The sequence below is a fragment of the Scyliorhinus torazame genome, chromosome 14 (assembly GCF_047496885.1).
Source record: "Scyliorhinus torazame isolate Kashiwa2021f chromosome 14, sScyTor2.1, whole genome shotgun sequence".
NCBI lineage: Eukaryota > Metazoa > Chordata > Chondrichthyes > Carcharhiniformes > Scyliorhinidae > Scyliorhinus > Scyliorhinus torazame.
In genome coordinates this window covers 130,866,322-130,884,170 of record NC_092720.1, presented here as the reverse complement: position 1 = coordinate 130,884,170, position 17,849 = coordinate 130,866,322, and positions in this window count along the sequence as shown.

Genomic DNA, 17,849 nt, shown 5'->3' with positions numbered 1-17,849 from the left:
ACGTGTAGTTTGTAGTTTTTGAACTCCCTCCCCTGCACCGTTAGGGTAACTATGCAGAAACCTTGGATCTATACGGAGTGGGATCCTGCAGCTAGGGAAATCTTTTGTGCGCTGGGATAGGTGGTCAAGGAACAGCGTCTTACCGTGTCGGGGTGGATAAAGCTCTCCGTGCCCCCGGAGTCGACTAGGCATGGTGTCTCGTGCCCGTTTATTAGCACCGTTGTCGTCGTCGTCTGGAGTGTCCGGGGTCGAGCTTGATCGAGCGTTATTGAAGCGAGACGTGGTTGTAGTAGTGGAGCGTCTTCCTCGAATCCCGTGGAGCCGTCGACACTGGGGTCCGTTGTTGCCGTCCAAGATGGCGTCGGGGATGAACAAAATGGCTGCCCCCATACATCGCACATGGCTGGGGGGTCACAAGATGGCGGCGGGGGTGGACAAAATGGCCGCCCCCATGCGTCGTACAGGTCTGGGGTGGTCCAAGATGACGGCGCCCTTCCTCCCCTCGTGGTGGCCGGGACCCAAAATGGCGGCGTCTGCGGGTCGCACATGGGCGCTGGGGGGGGTTGGGGAGCGTTAGGACCGCGCGGGGCTCCCTCATCTCTGGGGACAGCGGTGGTCGGGACCCAAATTGGTAGCGCCGGCGGGTTATACGTGGGTGGGGGGGGGGTGGTTGGGGAGCGTAAGCAGCGTGCAGGGCTCCCTGTTCTCCCGGGACCGCAGTGGTCGGGACCCAGAGTGGCTGCGCCTGCGGGTCGTACATGGGGCGCTGGGGGGGTTGGGGAGCGTAAGCGGCGTGCAGGGCTCCCTGTTCTCCCGGGACAGCGGCGACCTCGCGGGACCGGCACACAACCGCGAAATGGCCCTTTTTCCCACAGCTCTTGCAGATTGCTGCGCGGGCCGGGCAGCGCTGCCGGGGGTGTTCCGCCTGGCCGCAGAAATAGCAGCGGGCGCCCCCGGTGCGACTTGCCGTTTGGACCGCGCAAGCCTGTGGGGTGTCCCGGGAGGGGGGGTGGGTTTGTCGCGACGGGTACGTACGGAGCCCAATGGGCTGCCGCGCGGTCGGGGCCGTAGGTGCGGGTATTCCGCGCGGCCACGTCTAGGGAGGCTGCTAGGGCCCGTGCCTCTGAGAGTCCTAGCGACTCTTTTTCTAGAAGTCTTTGGCGGATTTGGGAGGAATTCATACCTGCCACAAAAGCATCGCGCATTAACATGTCCGTGTGTTCATTTGCGTTCACCGAAGAGCAGCTGCAGGCTCGTCCCAAAATCAGCAGCGCGGCGTAGAATTCGTCAATCGATTCTCCGGGACTTTGCCGTCTCGTCGTGAGCTGGTAGCGAGCGTAGATTTGGTTAACTGGGCGGACATAGAGACTTTTCAGTGCTGCGAACGCCGTCTGGAAATCCTCCGCGCCTTCGATGAGGGAGAAAATCTCCGTGCAGGACCTGTAGTTTTTGGTCTTCTGTGACCCGGCCGGTGGCCGTTCTGAGGTAGGCCTCGAAACAAGTCTGCCAGTGCTTGAAGGCTGCTGCCGCGTTCACTGCGTGGGGGCTGATCCTCAGGCATTCCGGGATGATCCTGAGCTCCATAGTCCTTTTTAGTCACGCTTAATAAATTGTGGCGCACAAAGACTCCGAGAGACGAATAGAGTGAAGTCGATGAGGCTTTATTAAGCGTGTCTGTTCCCCCGCAGTTCGATAGTAGAATGGCCTGCGGGGGAGGACTCCGGCTTCTTATACTCCGCCTTCAGGGCGGAGCTAGAGGTCAACGGCCAACCAGGACCCGGGATCTGTCAGCCAATGACATTAGGGCTTCCAGTCCCACATGACCCCTAATACATACTACCACACAATCAAATACTAAAGAGCAGGGCTTCAGCACCAAGGACCCTCTCAGGACTACAGGGTAAGTGTGTGGATGAGGCGACTGAGTACGGCCTCCCTAATTTTGCTTGCAGGGGTTTAGGGGTTCCTGACCTTGCCGGGAGTGAGTGTGCAGAGCGAGGTTTGCCAGCTGGCTCGCTGGATGGCACTCTGAGAGAAGGTGGGACAGTCATGGTAAGGGTGGGGGAGGCCTGGGGGATTTCAGGGTCCCGGGATGGAAGTCCTAACTGATTAGCAGTCTCTCCTTCCCCAATTCCTTCAAGAAACAAAGATGTTTGCTGGTGTTCATCCCAAAGAGACTACTCTCACTGTGCTTGCAACTGCCGAGGTGGGCAGACTCCAAAGGCGGCAGCAAGGCAAATGCAGACTGGATGTGGCACCACATGTGCAGGGGGCCGCAGCGCACCCTGAAGACCTGCGCCCATCTGGCTGAGGAGGGAGCCAGACGGCCAAGGTATACAAGAGTCGTTGGTCCGACGGACAGCATATGCCACAGAAGAGTGCATCTCAACAGAGAGTCAGTGCGGAACCTGTGCCATGTCCTCACGGACATAGCACCCAGCGCAGGAAGAAGGCACCCGCTCCCGGTGGCCGTGAAGATCACTGCAACACTAAACGTTCACACCACCAGGTCATTCCAGGGCTCAAGCAGGGACCCGTGTGGCATTTCCCAATCTTCAACCCACCACGGGGATCAGGGAGGTGACGGATGCTCTGTTTGCCCGGGCATCTGACTGTATCACCTGGGGGGACCTGGACCAGGCCCACCAAGATGCACAGGCGGCAGGATTTCCTGCCATCGCCGGGATGCCCCAGACCCATTGATGGCACGCATGTCACCCTGCCAGCAACGGGGCACCATGTTGACTCCCATTTTTATCTGGTTTTCCACATCTCCCAGAAGTTTCCATGGCTAGAGGCGAGCTGGGGTGGGGGTGTTATTTGTGTTTTGATGCATAAGGAATCACAACTATGTGGGGCAGGCTAGAGTGGGGCATTTTTGCATGTCCAATATATATGTATGTTTGCATGTGTGTTTATGTGGACTCTTTTTCAACCAGACGGCAGTTATCAGAAATTGGAGGAAATAGCAGCATTCTTCAAACATGCAGTGAGAAAACTCACCAAAATCTGTCCTTTGCACTGGATGGTGTGGTTGGATAATACGGCGCAAGCCCTATTTGGAGCCTTTTATTCACAAAGAATAGTTTCCAAATCTTTTGTGTGCAGTTTCACAGCTGGGTTAGAGTTCATGGTGTGGTTGAATGAGTTGAGGATGATGCCAGTTAACAGAAGTGTTGGATATCCCTGACACTAACAACACAGCAACCTCTGATCCAAGGGCACAGGGGGTGGTCACTATGTCACCTGCTGGAGGGATCTGCAGGAGACAATGTTTTTCCAATGGGACCAAGGTGGATCTTTTTGGCTTGCTGCCCACTCGGGAGAATCAGAGTTCCCTTACCTTTGTGGCTTTGGTTCTGATAAGTCATCTGCACAAGTTCAGCAAGTTCTACCCCCCCCCTTGGATGAGGGAACTAAATATATGGGGCGGGATTCTCCGTTTGCCGATGCCGAAATCGAGAAACGCGATTGGGTGGCGAATACAATCCGCCGCCAAAATCGAGGTCGGCACCGGTTTCACGCCAAATCGGGGCTGCGGGCTGCTGGCCCGGACACCAGCTGTGCTGGCCTTGGCAGCGGGGGGGGGGGGGGGGGGGGGGGGTCCTGCCAGATGCAGGGGAGGGGGAAGATGACGGGCCGAGCAGCTGGGGTGCCCTCCCCCACGGGACTGGGGCAGTGCCCAGGCACCGACCGCCGTCTTGCTGACCACCCACTGACCATCCATCCTGGCCCCTGGCCCCTGGTTCTACACAGTGGCATCGGCCATATGGGTGCGCCCACCCCCACACGCCACCCCTCCGCCACAGCGCGCCCCCTCCCCTCAGCACCGAACACCCCGCCCAACCGGCAACCACTCACCGGGGACCACTCAGGGCCACACCCAAGGCAGCTCCCAGTGAGGGCAGTGCCAGCCAACAGGGACGGGCGCCGGGACCAGGGACACCGGTGGATAACAGGCCAGGGGTGATGAGGGTGAGGGGAGTATAGGTCGAGGAGGGTTTAGAGGGGGGTGCTGTCCACACATGTGTCATGGGGATGCACAACTCCGCAGTGTCTCACTTGGTCGCCTGCTGCCGACCTCCACCTCGGTGGCGTTCCTTTGCTCCGGGCCACCGGCCAGGTTGGGCATGGTGAGAGGCCGCAGATCTGGTGGACCCCCTCCGGTCATCTCCCGACGCATGCAGCCCAAGGGTTGGGTAGGTGATGGCTTCAGTGGCCAGGGCACCAGGCCATTGTGGTTGGCATGGGTGCCGGCAGGTGGGTGTTCGGCCGTTCCCCCGGGGAGGAAGGGGTGGGGTTAGGGTTATGGGTGTGTGGGACGGGTGTGTGGCAACTGACCATCTGGACGACGTTGCCCACGGCGCTGACCGCCTCCTCCACCCGCGCCGAACCGTGATGCCTGGTGGCCTTCCTCCCGGGCCTTCCCTCCTCCCCGGCATCCATGAGGGTGTCCAGTTGAGTGTCCCTGAACTGTGGTGCTGCTCTCCTTCCAGCCATCATGTTGGCTGAGACGGTGTGCATGGGGGGATGGATCGTTTAAGTGCGGCTGCGGCATGTGAGCCTCATGTGCGCCAATCACGGACCCGGTGAATCCAATGTCATTTTGTATGGAACCGGTTGCGTTCCACGTGGTGATGGTGCCAGCCATCGGTGCAGCTGTTGCGCGTTATTCCTGTCGTAAAACACCACTGTTTCCACGTCGGCGTCAGCACTTAGTCTCGGAAACGGAGAATCCAGCCAAGATCTCCAAATTTGCAGATGATGCGAAGTTGTGTGTGTGTGTGGGGGGGGGGGGGGGGGGGGGCGCGGGGGTGGAGTGGGGGTGGGGGGTGGGGGGTAGAGGGGGGGGGGTTGGTGAGCTGTGAGGAGGATGCAGAGATGCTTCAGCGGGATTTGGACAGGCTGAGTGAGTGGGCATATGCATGGTAGATGCAGTTATAGTGTGGATAAATGTGAGGTAATCTGCTTCAGTAGCAAAAATAGGAAGGCAGATTATTATCTGAATGGGTGTAAATTGAGATAGGTGGATACTCAGCGAGGCCTTGGTGTCCTTCTGCATCAGTCGCTGAAAGTAAGCGCACAGGTACAACAGGCAGTAAAGAAGGCAAATGGAATGTTGGCCTTCATAGCGAGAGGATTTGAGTATAGGATTAGAGATGTTTTACTGCAATTGTATAGGGCATTGGTGAGGCCACACTGGAGTACTGTGTGCAGTTTTGGTGTCCCTATCTGAGGAAGGGTGTTCTTGCTATGGAGGGAGAGCAGCAAAGATTTACCAGCCTGATTCCTGGGACGGCAGGACTGTCTATGAGAAGAGAATACGTCGGTTAAGATTATTTTCATTGGAGTTTAGAAAAGTGAGAGAGGATCTCATGGAGATTTACAAAATTCTAACAGGATTAGACAGGGTTGATTCAGAAAGAAAGTTCCCCATGATGGGGGAGTCCAAACTAGGGGGTCATCGTTTGAGGATAAGGGGTAAACCTTTTAGGACTGAGGTGAGGAAAAATTTCTTCCCCCTGGGAGTGGCGAATCTGTGGAATTCGCTACCACTGAAAGAAGTTGAGGCCAAAACAGTGTGTAATTTCAAGAAGGAATTAGATATAGCTCTTGGAGCTAAAGGGATCAAGGAATATGGGGGGAAGGTGGGATCAGAGTATTGGTGATCATCCATGATCATAACTAATGGCGGAGCAGGCTTGATGAGCTGAATAGCCACCTCCTGCTTCCATTGTCTATGTTTCCATGTTTCAAGGAGAATTTAGGTTGACGAACTTGAAGAATTCATTGAGTGCAGAAATAAAGAGTTGTGCTGGCACAAGGCCTTTCACAACCTCAGGGCATCCCAATAAAGTACATTTGTAAGTATAGTCACTGTTGTAAAGTAGGCAACGCGGCGGCCAATCTGCTCAACCAGCTCTCAAAACAACAATGTGATAATGGCCAGAACATCTCTTTCAGGCATTGGTTGAGGAAAAATTCTTCCAAAAATCTTTGTATTCTTGAACTGTGCCAAAGGATTGGGAAGCTGCCAGTGTGGTACTGTTATTCAAAAAGGGAAGGAGGCAAAATATAAATAGGCACCAGTTTAGCTCACAATTGGCCGGACAGCTGGTTCATGATGCAGAGCGAGGCCAACAGCACGGGTTCAATTCCGATACAATTCAACCTTCTCCTTCACCTGAGGTGTGGTGACCCTCAGGTTAAATCACCATCAGTCAGCTCTCCCCCTCAAAATGGAAAGCATCCTATGGTCATCTGGGACTATGCCGACTTGAGATTAGTTTATAAATAGTTTACAGAAGAGATATTGACAGGTTCAGTGGGCAGTAAACTGACAAATGGAATCCAATGTGGGAAAATGTGAGATTGTTCATTTTGGCAGGAAGGATGAGAAGATTTATTAATATTTAAATGTAGAGAGAGACTGCAGAAACTGTAGCACAAAGGGGCATGAAACCCAGAAAGCTTGCATAATACAGGTGCAGAATGTAACAGGAAAGGCAAATGAACAGCGCGGTAGCATAGTGGTCACTGTCTGTGCGGGGTCTGCACATTCTCCCCGTGTCTGCGTGGGTTTCCTCCGGGTGCTCCAGTTTCCTCCCACAGTCCAAAGATGTGCAGGTTAGGTGGATTGGCCATGCTAAATTGCCTTTAGTGTTCAAAAAGGTAGGGTGGGGTGACTGGGTTATAGGGAGGGTGGAGGTGTGGGCTTGGGTAGGGTGCTCTTTCTAAGGGCCGGTGCAGACTTGATGGGCTGAATGGCTTCCTTCTGCACTGAAGATTCTATGATTCTATGAATGCTGGCTTTTATTTTAAAGAAGCTGGGGTATAAAAGTAATGATGTGGAGATGCCGGCGTTGGACTGGGGTGAGCACAGTAAGAAGTCTTACAACACCAGGTTAAAGTCCAACAGGTTTGGTTCGATGTCACTAGCTTTCGGAGCACTGCTCCTTCCTCAGGTGAATGAAGAGGTATGTTCCAGAAACATATATATAAACAAATTCAAAGACGCCAGACAATGCTTGGAATGTGAGCATTAGCAGGTGATTAAATCTTTACAGATCCAGAGATGGGGTAACCCCAGGTTAAAGAGGTGTGAATTGTGTCAAGCCAGGACAGTTGGTAGGATTTCACAGGCCAGATGGTGGGGGATGAATGTAATGCGACATGAATCCCAGGTCCCGGTTGAGGCCGCACTCATGTGTGCGGAACTTGGCTATAAGTTTCTGCTCGGCGATTCTGCGTTGTCGCGCGTCCTGAAGGGTATAATGGTATAATGGGTACTCTAAATTAATGAAAGAAAACAGTATACCTCCCTGTTCTTCTCTGGTTTATGGCCCAGGTGGAAATCATATCAACACTGAAGATTAGATTGAATAGGAGGATGAAGGAAAAGGGGCTTGAAGGGATATGGGACCAGTGTAGGTCAATGTGGCGAGAGATATTTACTCATTTTGAGGATAAACATCAACGTGGACCGGTTCAGCTGAAAGACCTGTTTCTACAGTGGAACCCTCCTGTCCTCTCGTTCCCCCCTCTCCTCTCCACCATAAGGGAGCTGAGTTGAAATTTGAAGCAGAATTCCTAGTCTCAGGAAGGGAAGAACAAATTCACAGAGTTGAGCTTGGCATGGGAGTCTGTCAAACCAATGCAATCTACCTGCAATCTCTTAGTGTCTTCATCTACAAAGGAAAAGCTGCTTTTTCTAGTCCAGCTGTCCACCCTTAACTCCTTTTCTCATTTTGAGGAACTGAAGCGCAGTAGTTTGCACAAGTGTGCATTTGTTCAGATACATGTCTGGGACACACTCCAGCTTGACACCTCAAGGAAGGCCTTCGTCGATTGTGTTAATTACATCTTCGTCTTGTCATGAGCTTTTTCCGTCTTTTGTTGCCCATCCATGAAGAAGACGACAATTTCCCTTACTTAGTCACTCCCCTGGGGCTATGTCCTGGATGAAAGGTTAACCGTGACACTTTCGTCTCCGAGGCTGAAGAAGGTTATGGAAGATGAGATGGAGGCACACTGGTCTCCAAACCATTATTCCTGATGAGCACTAGTTATGCCATATGTACTCATTCATAACATCTCCTTCCATATCACGGATGAAGCGAACGTTTTTCATGACCAGAAAAAAGAAAACAGCCATTGAAATGTTTACTCACCACTGTTTGTGGCAGTCAGTGTTCTGGGGCTGTGAAGGGGTAAAACATACCTTGGGTCCAACCTTGTGATTGCGAACGAGTCCCCCCTAATGATAAAGTAAGAAAGAACTTGTATTTGCTAAAGCCTTCACAACGGAACATCCCAAAGTGCTTTATGGCAATACTTTCCAAGTTCGGATACTAAAGCAGCACGGGAAATTTGGCCATCGGTTTACAAGCTTGAGCAAAAAAGCTACATGATAATGATCAGATAATCTGTATTTGTGATGTTGGGCTGAGGAGGTCAGGATATCAGGGAGAACGCTCCTGCTCTGCTTCAACACAGTGGTGGGCGGCACGGTAGCACAGTGGTTAGCACTGTTGCTTCACAGCGCTGGGGACACGGGCTTGATTCACGGCTTGGGTCACTGTCTGTGCGGAGTCTGCATGTTCTCCCAGTGCCTGCGTGGGTTTCCTCCGGGTGCTCCGGTTTCCGCCCACAAGTCCCAAAAGACGTGCTTATTAAGTGAATTGGACATTCTGAATTCTCCCTCCGTGTACCCGAACAGGCGCCGAAGTGTGGCGTTTAGGGGACTTTCACAGTAACTTCATAGCAGTGTTAATGTAAGCCTACTTGTGACAATAAAGATTATTATTATCACAAGATCTTTTACATCCAGCTGAGAAAGCAGAAAGGGGGTCACGTTTTCACCTTTCATCCGAGTGATGAATAAATGAAACCAGCCCCAACGAGGGTTGAAGGGAGGTGGCGACTGTCCATCCGCTAGAATAAGAGGCTGACAGTTAGCACCTAGACTCACATGTGGCCAATCGGTCATGGTTTTTTGGAAGCGGAGCTGATGCCTGGGAAAGCCACAAGGCAGGGAAGGAAAGGGGAGAAGATTGGAGAGGAAGGACTGCGTGATATATCTGCAAGCGATTGTGGAGCCGTAAAGGTTTCACTATTTGCAATATAAATCACACTCTGACATTTGTGTTTTATACCCAGAACCCCATGTCCACTGACAGATAGATTCAATCGGGTGTTCATCTCTGAGAGCCTCGTAATATCTGTCTCAACAAACAATTGCATGTAGCACATCGGACTGAATTTGTCTGCTACTATCCATAGATAAGAATCCTATCTATCACCCAGAGAACATTTTTATGTATGAAATACAGCTACTACAAGCAGATGCACGCACAAGGTTTGTTCAACACATGATTTCTATCTGGAATCCTATTAACTCAGTAAATACTGAATTATTCTTGAGAACGCAGGCTGACAATTCATTAGCACCTCACAACACGGGAGGCTAATGTTAAATGAAAGACCTGCTTGACATAACGTTGCGCACACTGATTGTGGATATTCAATTAATAGAGACTCGGTACTAGGCTATCAATTTGTGGACCTTGACAGAGAATTTCTGTGATGCTTTCCATTGGAATGAAGGGCTGTAATAGTCAGATATTATCTCGTATTTTTTTCAGGAACATAGCAACATGGTACGTAGGAGCAGGAGTAGGCCATTCGGCCCTTCGAGCCTGCCCTGCCTTTCAACAAGGTCATGGCTGGTCTGGTTGTGGTGTCAAGTCCATTTCCCTGTCTGTGCCCCTCCGCCCTCCCCTCACACCCCGATAATCCTTGACCCCCTTGTCTCTCAGAAATCTGTCTAACCCAGCTTTGAATAAATTCAATGACGCAGCCCCCACTGCTCTCTGGGGAAGACAATTCCACAGACCAACCACCCTCTGAGAGAGGGAAAATATACCCTCACCTCCACCTTAAAAGGGAGGACTCTTACTCTTACACAGTCTCCCCCAGAAGAATAAACATCCTCCCAGTATCTACCCTGTTCAGTCCTTTCACTATCATCCTTTTTACAATAAGATCATCTCTCATTCTTTTAAAGGCCCAACCTGACCAGACCCCAACATTGCTAAGATACCGGATAGAAACCCAAATATTCCATTTAATTTGTAGGACTATGAGGAAAGGTTACTGTTATAACCTGCCTGCTTACCATTGGCTGGGGACTAATGACAATCCAACAATCCTGTGGGAGTATGAGCTTCCCCAATGAAGGGGCGGAGAAACCATTAGTAAACTCCAAGTATAAATAAAGCTGGCCAGTTTGGAACCTGGAGGAAGGAGTGTGCAGCAAGGGAAGTTGCTGTTGCAGTTATATATATATATATATGTTATTGTAAATAAATGTTATTACTTTGTATTCTTAAAACTTGTGCTGGATTCTTTGTGGCCCTCACAAAACTGGCGACGAGGGTTAAAGTGAATAGCTGTCTACACTGCTGAAGCCACCTCCCTGGATTTTTGTTGGATACAGGTTGGAAGTTGTTTTCTATTATACCATGCCTCTGTACGGACGTCTGGATGTTTTTGATGCTGCGCTGTAAAGCTGGAACCAGTACACACAACGGATGCGTTACTATTTCCGGGCAAACAATATCACCGAAAACGAGCGCCAGGTGGTCATATTGCTCACCGCCTGCGGCCCGCATACGTTTGGGGTGATTCGGAGCCTTTCCGTACCCAGCTGCGCCGGACACCAAAACGTTTGATGAACTTGTGAATATAGTGGAGCAACATTTTAACCCAACCCCGTCCACGATAGTCCAGTGTTACCGGTTTAATATCGCTGAGAAGACCCCTGGAGAATCCCTTGCCGATTTTCTATCCAGGCTACGCAGGATTGCGGAATACTGTGACTATGGTGAGACCTTGTCAGAAATGTTACGTGACCGTTTGGTTTCCGGTATTAACAATGCGGCCACCCAGAGAAAGTTGTTAGCTGAGTCAACATTGACTTTTCAACAGGCCATTCAAATAGTATTGTCCCGCGAGAGCGCAGAACGAGGCGTGCAGGAGCTACAGGGAATGGAAGTGCATGCCTTGGGGTGCTACCCCTTCCGTCCGAAAACATCCCCCCGCACTCCTGCGGTACCTTGGGCGAGGCGACGATGGACCGACGGCAGTGGCCGTCGGACATTCCTCCCTGAAGGGAGCCTTCTCCAGAACCAATGGATGAGGAGCTATATCCGTGTCAGACTTGTAGGCGCCAACCCCGTCGCGGACGCCGGTCCTGGGGGCGCCAGAGGCGCCGTCGTTCCGACCGAAACTGGGACCAGCCCAGGGGCTGTACCTTCCATGTGGATGAACCTGCGGCGACTACTCCTGAGGATGTGGAGACGGAGGACGACTGCCTGCAGCTGCATTGTGTGGCAGCTCCCCGTGTGGCCCCCATTAAGGTGACAGTACGGGTCAATGGTCACCCGCTTGAGATGGAGTTGGACACTGGCGCAGCGGTCTCCGTGATCGCTCAGAGGACATTCGACCGCATCAAGCAGGCTATGCAGACCCTTACATTAACCGACTCACAGGCCAAGTTGGCCACCTACACGCGGGAACCACTGGACATTGCAGGAACTACAATGACCCCTGTTGTTTATGGACGCCAGGAGGGGCGTTTCCCACTTATCGTGGTGCGCGGCCATGGGCCCAGCCTGTTGGGTCGGGACTGGTTGCGCTTTTGCGGTTGCAATGGCAGCACATCCTCCAAACAGTTTCTGAAGGGTTGACTGAGGTGCTAGGACGATACCCAGATGTATTCCAGCCTGGTTTGGGGAAAATAAAAGGGGCCATAGCCCGTATCCAAGTCGAACCAGGAGCCACGCCGCGCTATTTCCGGGTGCGCCATGCTCGAGAAGGTAGAAGGGGAGCTCACTCGTTTGGAGAGTTTGGGTATTATCAGGCCCGTCCGTTTTGCTGACTGGGCAGCACCAATTGTACCTGTAATGAAGCCAGATGCCACAGTTCGCTTGTGTGGCGACTATAAACTTACAGTGAATACGGCTTCCCGACTCGACCGATATCCAATGCCTTGCATAGAGGATCTCTACGCGAAGCTTGCAGGTGGACTCTCGTTCACAAAATTAGATATGAGTCACGCCTACCTGTAGTTGGAGCTGGACCCTGCCTCCCGACCATATGTAACGATTAATACACACCGGGGCCTGTATGAATATACACGGGTGCCCTTTGGAGTATCCTCTGCCTGCGCTATTTTTCAACGTGCTATGGAGGGCATTTTGAGAGGTTTACTCACTGGTGTTGTCACTGGTGTTGCTGTCTACTTAGATGCCGTTTTGATTACAGGGACGTCGAAGCAGGAACATTTGGAAAATCTGGAGGCTGCCCTTAGACGCTTTTCGGAGGCTGGAGTCCGTTTACGTCGCACAAAGTGCGTATTTCAGGCTAAGAAAGTAGTCTACCTAGCTTATCGGGTGGACCGCGAAGGTTTGCACCCCGTCGCAGAGGAGGTGCGTGCGATTCAACAGGCCCCCGCCCCGACTGACACTTCGCATCTTCGTTCTTTTCTCGGTCTCGTAAACTATTACGGGAAGTTCCTCTCCAATCTGGCAACTACGCTGGCCCCGTTGCACCTTCTGCGAAAGAAAAATCACACCTGGGCTTGGGGTCAGCTGCAAGAAACCGCTTTCCGGCGGGTAAAACAACAATTGTCGTTGTCTGGGTTACTAACCCACTATGATCCTGGAAAGCCTTTGCTCGTCACATGTGTTGCATCCCTGTATGGTATTGGGGCCGTCCTGTCCCACAAGATGGAGAACGGGGCCGAGCGACCGATAGCTTTCGCCTCCCGCACATTGACAGCAGCGGAGAAAAAGTACACGCAGATCGAGAAGGAGGGCCTGGCAGTGGTTTTTGCGTTGAAACGCTTCCACCAGTACGTGTATGGCCGCCATTTCACTATCGTGACTGATCATAAGCCTCTGCTGGGACTTTTCAGAGAGGATACGCCAATACCACCCACTGCTTCCGCAGGGATTCCGCGCTGGGCTTTGTTGCTTGCTGCATACGAGTATTCTCTGGAGCACAAACCAGGAACGCAGATAGTAAATGCCGACGCACTGAGCCGATTGCCTTTATCGACCGGCCCAATGTCGACCCACACGACCAGTGAGGTGGTTGCAACCCTAAATTTTTTGGACACCTTGCCTGTCACGGCATCATAGATCCGTAAGTGGACCCAGACGGAGCCAGTCCTGTCAAAGGTTCGGCACATAGTCCTGTATAGTGGGCAGCATAGACAGCTCCCAGGCGAGTTGCGGGCATTTTCCTCCAAGCTGTCAGAATTCAGCGTGGAAGACGGCATCCTCTTGTGGGGGACGCGTGTGATTGTCCCGGAAAAAGGCCAGGAGCTGATACTAAGAGACTTGCACAATGGGCATCCAGGTGTGACCAAAATGAAAATGTTGGCCCGGAGTTATGTCTGGTGGCCAGGCCTCGACACCGACATTGAGAAGGTGGCCCAAAACTGCTCCATTTGCTAGGAGCATCACAAGCTTCTGCCGGCCGCGCCCCTACATCACTGGGAATGGCCATTGGGCTCGCTTGCATGCAGATTTCGCAGGCCCTTTTCAAGGATCCATGTTCCTTCTATTAATCAACGCCCAGTCTAAATGGCTAGAGGTGCATAAGATGCAGGGGACAACGTCCTGCGCAACAATTGAAAAGATGCATTTGTCTTTTAGTACGCATGGCCTCCCCGAAGTGCTGGTCACAGATAACGGCACTCCATTCACATGTGAGGAGTTTGCGAGGTTCATGAAGATGAACGGCATACGCCATATCCACACTGCCCCTTAACACCCGGCTTCAAATGGGTTGGCAGAGATTCAAAAGAGGCCTAAAGAAGCAGTCTTCCTGATCAATGGACACGAGACTGGCTCGCTTTTTGTTTACGTTTAGGACCACCCCCCATGCGGTGACTGGGGTAGCTCCCGCGGATCTCCTAATGGGCCGTAGACTTCGCACCCGCCTTAGTATGGTTTTCCCGGACATTGGCGCAAAAGTACGCCGCACACAAGAACGGCAGGGACAGGGATTTTCTCGGCATCGGCCGATTCGGCAGTTTGCGCCCGGTGACCCAGTGTTCGTTCGAAATTTTGCTGGTGGTGCCCAGTGGGTTCCTGGCGTAATCTTTTGCCAAACGGGCCCTATATCTTACCAGGTGCAAGCCCAGGGTCGTCTCCAGCACAAACATGTAGACCACGTTCGGCCCAGAAGACTATCCCCTCCAAAGTTTCCCCCCCCGGGAACTCGTTTCTACAGCCGCAGAGACCAGAGACAAGGGAAGGTAGTCCTCACAATCTTCCACTGGTGCCTCACTTGAAGCCTGCGCAGGTCGGTACAGAACCGAATGGAGATAGAGACGCTGACATGACGGAGGCAGCAGACTCTGACTCCGAGATGGAGACAGGACGCATCAGAGGGGGAATCCTCAGGTCACGGGCCATGGATGTACAACCGTTATGCCGTTCATCACGGAAGCGCCGGTCTCCGTCTCTTTACACGCCGCCTGATCCAGCACCGCGTGCAAATGGTGTCCGGCCTGCGGCAAAATGTGTCCGACGCCCTCCTTCGCCAGGGTCTTCGGTGGATTCCTTGGTCTTTGGTGGGGAGGGATGTTATAACCTGCCTGCTTACCATTGGCTGGGGACTAATGACAATTCCACAATCCTGTGTGAGTATGAGCTTCCCCAATGAGGGGGGCGGAGAAACCATTAGTAAACTCCAAGTATAAATAAAGCTGGCCAATTTGGAACCAGGAGGAAGGCGTGTGCAGCAAGGGAAGTTGCTGCTGCAGTTATATATATATATGTTATTGTAAATAAATGTTATTACTTTGTATCCTTAAAACTTGTGCTGGATTCTTTGTGGCCCTCACAAAAGTTACCCCGCTCCAGGAGTGACTCCATGCACAAATAGGAAACAAACGTCATTACGAACACCGTATTAAACTAACTTTAACATCATGCAAGGAATAGGTTGTACAATGCTTTTTAAAAGGAAATTTAGCATAGCCAATTCTAATTAAGGGGCAATTTAGTATGGCCAATTCATCTACCCTGCACATCTTTTTGGGTTGTGGGGGTGAGATCCATACAGACACGGGGAGAATGTGCAAACTCCACACGGACAGTCACCCGGGGCCGGGATCGAACCTGGGATCTCGGCGCCGTGAGGCAGCAATGCTAACCACTGCACTATCGTGCCGCCCTAATTGAACAATGCTTAACAATGAAATGAAACACTTTAACTGTATCTTTTTATCTACAATCATGCAAAACCCATCTCAGATCAAAACCCACTTTTAAATATCGTTAGCAAACACAGGAATACTTGCTGTATAGAGATGTTTTGGATAAACTGCTTTGGGAGAGAGATACTTCAGGAAACAGCCTATAGATTCTTGCCTGCATCAAACTACCCAGCATTTAACTTCCCAGCATTTGCCAAAATGCTCCTGTTCTGTTCACAGCAAAATCTAAACTGAAACTTAACACCTGACTGCTTCAGCCCCTGGCTCTTCCCATTAACTACATCATCTCTATCCCACTAACTGGGTTATGGCCATCTTACCACAGCTAGGCACAATGACTCGAATCATTAACTCTCCAGGGAACCTTCTTTCTATGAACAAGATTCCATTAGCCCTATTTCGGTAAACAATATACATGGTTGGAATGAATTATGATCTTACTTTTACAATGCTTTAATTATCCCTTCTGTAGCCAGAATGTCTGCTTGTCTTTTAAACCAGGATTTAAAACAAGTCTGGAGCAGTCTCGTACAAAAACCAAAACCATTTTGCCGAATCAGAATCACACTCACAAAGAAAGGCGATGCCCATTCAGTGAACGTTTACCACCTTGAGGTGCCTTGTCAGAATGCAGACATACTGCCGGGAGTGCATGGTGGGTTGCAGTGCTGTTCCCGCCTCCTGTTTCCAGCATGCAGACGATCAGGCCCTGGTGACTCATCAGTCTTTAGTATTTCCCAGCACCTTTTCCCTGGTGAAAAATGAAAAAATGAAATGAAAATCGCTTATTGTCACAAGTAGGCTTCATATGAAAATTTTAAAACTCTTGCACAATGAAGTCAGACACAAAATATTCTTTCAATGCTTCCGCCATATTGTTTTCCATGATCAATTCCTCTGATTCACTCTCCAGAGAACCAACATTAGATTTAGTTATTCATTTTCTATTTAACTACTTGGGAAAACTCTTACTGTTTGTATCAAGCTAACTAGCTTTTTCTCACACTCATCTTCCTCCCTCTATTTTTTTTTAGTCATTTTTACTGGTTATCAATGTCTCCCGATCTTCTGATCTACCACTTATACTTGCATATTAGTACAGTGTCTCTTTCAATTTCTTTATTCAGCCTTGGATGAGATATACATCTCAAAGAATCATTCTTTAAATCTTTGTTTAGAGTTATTAAATATCTCATTTTGGTACTTCTTTTGCTTCATTTCTTTTTGTGGATTTTAAGCACATCACAATGAGTGAGGTCCAGTATAGCACAGTTAGGTGCAAAGTAAAGCCTCCTCCACTTTGCTCCAACAATATGCCTTTGTGCTAAGTGCATAGGAATATCCCCTGTATCATACCCATGTGAAATCTATTCAAGAATAGGCGTAAATCTGCTAAAGCTCAACCATTAGGGTAGCACGGTAGCACAGTGGTTAGCACAGTTGTTTCACAGCTCCAGGGTCCCAGGTTCGATTCCGGCTTGGGGCACTGTCTGTGCAGAGTCTGCACGTTCTCCCCGTGTGTGCGTGGGTGTCCTCCAGGTGCTCCGGTTTCCTCCCACAGTCCAAAGATGTGCAGGTTAGGTGGACTGGCTATGCTAAATTGCCCTTAGGGTAAAAAAAAGGTTGGGTTAGGTGGGGTTACGGAGATAGGGTGGGCATGAGGGGATAGGGTGGAGATGTGGGCTTACGTAGGGTGATCTTTCTGAGGGCCGGTGCAGACTCGATGGGCAGAATGGCCTCCTTCTGCACTGTAAATTCTATGATTCTATGATTATTCCAATTGAAGCCCACCCAGTATCCTAACTTTCTCATCAAGCCCCATTCTTCTGGTACCCAAACTCTCCAATGAAAACCTCTCCAACATTACCCTAATTCTCTTAGCAAAGTGCATCATTCTAGTCTCAACACTTTACTTTAGCATCCAGCTGATCATCCTTACCATAGCTTTTGTCTGGAACATTATTCCAAACATTTGTTACCCTTTGGGTACATTCGCTCCTCTTTTACATGTTTCAAATGAATTTTATCAGAATCGCAATTGATCTCCACTGGCTTATATTAATGCAATATTCTATCTGGATGATCGTTATTCTTCCATTTCAAATACTTTGATGGGGTTCCTTCCCAACCTAATTCTGGATTATATTATTTAAACTTTTCCATACTTCCCTCAAAGCTTACAGCCTTATTACTCTTTACTGTTCCATCTGTAATGCAAGTTTTTAGTATTGTGTGACCATATTGTGTCTTTTTTCAGTAACAGTATTAATTGATGTCAAATTGGAGACAACTGTTCTGGGGGCCTGTGCAAACGATCATGAACAAACAATGTGGGCTGATATCAAACACAGGTCCAACAGTGAAAGATCAATTTCGAAAGTATTGTAGCATTTATTCATCAACTTGTGAACACTGAATACAAGAAAATAAATACATATAAAGCCAGCCTGTGGTGCTGTGACTCTTAATGTTAATGCATGTCATTGAACATATTGATGAAAGAGTGAATCATAACAATTTGAGAAGTTTAGTGTTAAATGTTCATCAGTTCAAT